The sequence below is a fragment of the Odontomachus brunneus genome, unplaced genomic scaffold (assembly GCF_010583005.1).
Source record: "Odontomachus brunneus isolate Ranch 3 - 2012 unplaced genomic scaffold, Obru_v1 Obru_scaffold_349, whole genome shotgun sequence".
NCBI lineage: Eukaryota > Metazoa > Arthropoda > Insecta > Hymenoptera > Formicidae > Odontomachus > Odontomachus brunneus.
In genome coordinates this window covers 49989-56510 of record NW_022639799.1, presented here as the reverse complement: position 1 = coordinate 56510, position 6522 = coordinate 49989, and the positions used below count along the sequence as shown (strand labels likewise).

General features: G+C 31.1%; 1 long non-coding RNA gene across 1 annotated transcript; it reads left to right on the top strand.

The window, feature by feature from the left end:
• Positions 1–503: 503 nt before the first annotated feature.
• On the top strand, positions 504–3319 carry LOC116853534. Its single transcript, XR_004379997.1, has 3 exons — positions 504–963; positions 1038–2147; positions 2226–3319. It is a non-coding gene; the product is annotated as an uncharacterized LOC116853534 (long non-coding RNA).
• The last annotated feature ends 3203 nt before the right edge of the window (positions 3320–6522 follow it).

The window sequence follows — 6522 nt, the reverse complement described above, 5'->3', positions numbered from 1 at the left end:
GTATATATATATATATATATATATATATATATATATATATATACAATTTTTTCAGGTAAATTACCTTCACTACGTGGGTAGTTTAATTTAAAGGAAGCGGTACACCTTTGCTTAAAGGAAGCCTTGTCTGATTCTCTGACCGCCTTATTTACATGGTACGGCTGCGAGGAAAGACGGCGGCCGTTATACAGGGCGTCTTAAAAATATGGGAACCCCTAAATATCTTTTTATAGTGAGGTTTTGAATAAAACTTTCAAAACAAAAGTTGTACGATTTCAAAAGCTAAATCTGATGGTGACCTTAAAATTGACCTTAAGTTTGACCCTGAAGGCCATTTCAAGGTCAAATTTATTTTTTCATATAAAATATGCATATTTTCGTGACGGATTCGGAATCTACGCCAAAAACTGAGAAGCTTTTGCCTGAAACACTTTTTCAGAAAATGCTCTCTTTGACCTTAAAATAACTTTCAAATTTCACGGTTTTTTTTTTAAATATGGGAACCCCTGAATATCTTTTTATGGTGAGGTTTTTCGATAAAACTTTCAAAACAAAAGTTGTAGGATTTCAGAAGTTGAATCTGATGGTGACCATAAAATTGATCTGAAGGTCATTTCGAGGTCAGCTTAATTTAAAAACCGTGAAGTTTGAAAGTCATTTTAAGATCAAAGCGAGCATTTTCTGAAAAATGTTTCAGACAAAAGCTTCTCAGTTTTTAGCGTAGATCCCGAATCTGTCATGAAAATATGCATGTTCTATTTGAAAAAATAAAGTTGACCTTGAAATGGCCTTCAGGGTCAAACTTAAGGTCAATTTTAAGGTCACTATCACATTCAGCTTCTGAAGTTCTATAACTTTTGTTTTGAAAGTTTTATCGAAAGACCTCACTATAAAAAAATATTTAGGGGTTCCCTTATTTTTAAGACATCCTGTATAATACGCTCTTGATAAGAGCAGTGTACGGTAAATATGGATATCTTATATTAACAAGAATTCTTAATATCTGATATATTTTATATTTAATGTTTCTGTTTTAGATACGGTATGTAAAAATCGCCATTTCGAGAAACCAATACGGTCAGAATTTCAGACACAGATGAGAGTCACTGCGCGTAGCAAAGGAGAGAAACTACAGCAGGACAAGTGGCTCAAGAACACGGGATGAAGAAGCGCGAAGAACAAATGGATGGACGACGAAGCAGACGACGACGAGGACAACGTTTGAGCATGATATTACAAATAACATGATATTTAGATAAGTAAAAATTGTCCATGTCCGAACATGTACCTGAAGCAGAATGATTAGGTACATGTTGAGGCATTGATGCTTTTATGTTTAAAAGTGTATGATATATTGTTTCCAATAATACTTAATTACTATTGATTTATTTTATTCTATTAATACTATCTTCACAGGATCACTCTCAGCGCAGCCCAGCGGCCTATGACCAGGAAGAAGAGGAAGAAGACCAAGAAGGAGGACTTACTTTCCATTGGAGGGAAAGGGGGGAGGAGGAGGAGGAGTAGAAACCATAGATAGTTTCCGTCTGCGGTGGTTTTTGCAGACGAATCGGTACTTTTCAGTGCCACTTATTTTTATTATCTAAGACGTGGAAACCTAATATTCGCAATTAATGTGTGTGCGTGTGGTGTGGTGTGCAGTGGTGTGTGTGTGTGTGTGTGTGTGTGTGTGTGTGTGTGTGTGTGTGTGTGTGTGTGTGTGAGGATGTGTTATTACTTATTTATACAGTATCTGGTGGCATAAAAGAAACCAAACGGACTGTGAGAAACTCTCGTACTGAAACTAGAGAAATTGTCATTGGCCTTTAATGAAGCTTTCAAAAAGATGTCTTAAATAGATTAAAAGATATTCCATTTATTGCAAAACATCCAGTACTGAAACTAGAGAAATTGTCATTGGCCATTAATGAAGCTTTCAAAAAGATGTCTTAAATAGATTAAAAGATATTCCATTTATTGCAAAACATCCAGTACTGAAACTAGAGAAATTGTCATTGGCCATTAATGAAGCTTTCAAAAAGATGTCTTAAATAGATTAAAAGATATTCCATTTACTGCAAAACATCCAGCAAAAGGATTAAGTGAGGGAAACATATGAAGTGCAGTAAAACAACATGTTCATATAGGTAAGATTAATTCATCTTATAACTTAACAAATTTAAGAAGTATTAAGACAGTTCGACTGAATTTTTCTTATTTTCTAGGTAACTCTGACAGGAAAGCAGGTCAAGTATACAGTTTACAGGACATATCATGCTTTGATACTGCTCAAATTATGCCCAGCATAGTATGCAGCATACATTTAGCAAAGCCTGACATTAGTAGGCTTGGCTATTTGGGAAGCAGTCAATATATCAAAATATGTCTATATGAAATGAGTATATCGCCATTATAACCATGACTTTATACTAACTTTTTATAATTTAAATATAGATTGAGAAACTGGATAGAATATATATTTTTGGTATTCCACGTTACGTTATATTACGAAGGAACATAGAGGTTCTGTGACAAAGGTAATTAAATCAGATTATTGAACAATAAGTACAGAAACAATCCAGATGGCCAAGCCTGCTAAAGTCAGGCTTTGCTAAATGTATGCTGTATACTATGCTGGCATAATTTGGACAGTATCAAAGCATGATCTGTCGTATCAGAGAGTATCAAAGAGTATCAGACACGTAGAAATGAAACAGAAATCTAACAGAACCTGCGTCATGATATGATAGTAGAAATACTACAAGAATAAAGTACAATATGTCAACACAGGAAAAGAAAAATTTAATATGTCGACAAGAAGCAGCATAAAATCGAACATGGAATAACGATAATTAGATAAATTATGATAATTAGATAAATTATGATAAAATTGTACAGCATATAAAATGACATTTATATATACATAATAAATTTCCCAACTCAGCAAACACAAAATAACAATAACATAATTGTGCGTTATAATTTCCCTTTCAACCATGTAACTGTTTACACGGTCGAGTGGAAAATTATAACTGACAGTTTTATTATTATTACTTTGAGTTTACCAGGAGTTTATTCAATAAATTTATTGTATATCTTTATAGTACCTTCCTTAAATTCATTAATTAATAATTAAGTCGGTCGTTGAAGGAATACTGCAAAACAATTTAAATTTTGTGCTACACTGTGATGGAAGAAATTTGCTGAAAATGCAATAAAATCGTTGAAAATACAATGAAATCGTCGAAATGAGAAATGAAAATTACTGAAAAGTTGCTGAAAATATTTCATCATGAATCATGATTTTCATTATGAATTGTAGTGAAAAGTGTGGAAAAACAATGAATTTTTAATGAATATTGATGAAAAGTAATGAAAAAATATTGAAATATTTAATGAAATATTTAATGAAATTTATTGAATTGTAATGAAAACTGAGTAAATTGTATTGAAACTTTGCTGAAATATTGATGAAAAAAATTCGTAAAAACATTTCTCAATAATTTTAAAAATTTTGCTGAATTGCGCTGAAACTTGATGAAAGAATTACAATTTATAATGAATTGTAAATAAGTACTTAATGTACCTCATTTATTGATCAATGAAAACTTCGTGAAAAGTTTTGACTAAATAACGAAATCGTGCTGAATTTCGCTGATAATTGACTAATGTATTAAAAAGTAATTTTTTAATTTTCCTACATGTTAGAATATGAAAATTCTCTCATTGAAATGTCGATGAAAATTACTGAAATATATCGAACTTTACTGAAATTATATGGGAATCTGATTTCTTCATTATGTTTCAAGATTAATTCATACGATTGTTAATTTGTATGTAATATTGCATTTAGTGCAATCGTTAATTAGTATGTAATACTTGCTTGTAGATTTAAAGATATATGAAATTTAATATTATTTATAAAGATAGTCTATTTAATTAGATGTATGTGTGTCTTTAAAAAAATTATTACAAATTTAAAGAAGTACCATATTTATTGTAGCGAAAATGTCCATATTTATTATAATACAGATACATGAGACATATAAACATAAATATATATATTTATATAAATATAAATTTTTGCCTTTCATTTCTGAAACATCCGTATGGACCAGTGCTAACACAACAATGATAAACATGCCTAATAATACCAAAACATTGAAAGAACGTTGATGAGACTTTGATGCAACATAGAAGATAAAAGTGCGGATGTTTTTTCTGCATGAAATTTATATTGATTTTTTAATATTAGTAATCAGATATAGCTGCAATGTTGAATGTATAATGAACAAAAATTACAATATTTTGCAATGTTGTAACTATATTTGAGGAACATTAAAAATTATATTATTGATATATAAAAATAAAAATAATAATAAAATAAATTATTATTAAATTTTATTATATTGATACATATGTATCAATATGTATGTTATTTATTTTATATTACAATATACCATAATCATATATTTTTTTTATTGTTTATATATAAAATTGAAATGCGTTTAAACAATTTTGTGCAAACCATGAAGAATATTCTTTTATTTCAAAATATTCTCTATTATACAGAGTCTGATGCAAGCTGTATCGATAACAACAAAGTGTATAAAAAACGTTAAACTGAAAAGAATGATTAAAGTTATTTTGCAAATAACCACATAAACTTTAGAGATATTAAATAAAATATATTGGCGAATCAACGCGCGTATTTGCTAGATATGTTATAATATACTGTGAATACTATAAGTACACATTATATAAGCATAAACTGTAAGAACATCGTTGGAGTTATTGGCATCACCGCGTGCCGCGCGATCATCAGGTTAGGCACACCTTTAACAAAGTGAGGCATGGATGGGTGACCGGGCATAACCGCTTCGGACTCGAAATTATCGAGGGAAGTCGCAAAAATTTTAGAGTGTGCTTGACAATCTTTGGTTCCTAGCAGTTATATGAAACATAAAGAAAATTGATTCAACATTACTGTGCTGTATGGGACATTTTTCTTGATTTTAAATTTCAATGATTTTCTACTGAATTTTATTGACATTTATTGAAATTCACTGAAATTTCGCTGATTTTCGATAAATATTGCTGAAATCATAATGAACATGGGTCAATTGATTGAGTTTTTCAGCACATTTTATTACGTTTTCAGCAAGTTTCATTATAATTTCAGCAAAATTTTTCTATCAGGACATTTTTGCCTCGTATCTACCGTTGTTTTCGGACGCACGTCATGATCAATTTCTGTTGCGTTTCTGCTTTTACGTTCGAACGGCAAGTCGTGATCGATTTCTGCTGCGTTTCTGTCCTCACGTTTGAAAGCACGTCATGATCGATTTCTGCAATGGTCATGTAAGAGCCGTTTTTCTAATATAGACAATCCCCCACTATCGCATACCTTTGTTCTTACAATGATGCAAAATACGCGACATTGCAGTTTCCCCCTCCTATTCTTCATCTATGACGCAGAACGAGAAGGTGAGATAACAATATGTAATAAAAACGCTATATGTGACAATTATTATTATTATTATTACTAATGAGCTCATACACTGCGCTGTGCTGTGCAACAAGATTTTGCAAACGTATGCATGTTATACATCAAGGACAATATATTATATAATAAAGCGGTAACAACGGTAATATAGAACGGTAAAGAAACGCTAAAGAACGGTAAAAAAACGGTTTAGAAACGGTAATGAAACGGTAAAGAACGGTAAAAAAAACGGTTTATAGACGGTAAAAACGGTAATGAAACGGTAAAAAACGGTAAAAAAAACGGTTTAGAAACGGTAATGAAACGGTAAAGAACGGTAAAAAAAACGGTTTATAGACGGTAAAAACGGTAATGAAACGGTAAAAAACGGTAAAAAAAACGGTTTAGAAACGGTAATGAAACGGTAAAGAACGGTAAAAAAAACGGTTTATAGACGGTAAAAACGGTAATGAAACGGTAAAAAACGGTAAAAAAAACGGTTTAGAAACGGTAATGAAACGGTAAAGAACGGTAAAAAAAACGGTTTATAGACGGTAAAAACGGTAATGAAACGGTAAAAAACGGTAAAAAAAACGGTTTAGAAACGGTAATGAAACGGTAAAGAACGGTAAAAAAAACGGTTTATAGACGGTAAAAACGGTAATGAAACGGTAAAAAACGGTAAAAAAAACGGTTTAGAAACGGTAATGAAACGGTAAAGAACGGTAAAAAACGGCTTAGAAACGGTAAAGAACGGTAAAAAAACGGTTTAGAAACGGTAATGAAACGGTAATGAAACGGTAATGAAACGGTAAAGAACGGTAAAAAACGGTTTAGAAATGGTAAAAACGGTTAAGAAAACGGTAAAAACGGTTAAGAAACGTTAAAAAACGGTAAAAAAGGGTTTAGAAACGGTAAACAACGGTAAAGAATGGTAAAAAAAACAGTAAAAACGGTAGCATTATAATAAAAATTTATTATACATATCAAAAGTTAAACAATTCTTTCTGGCGTTGATACCACCACCAATTAAATAT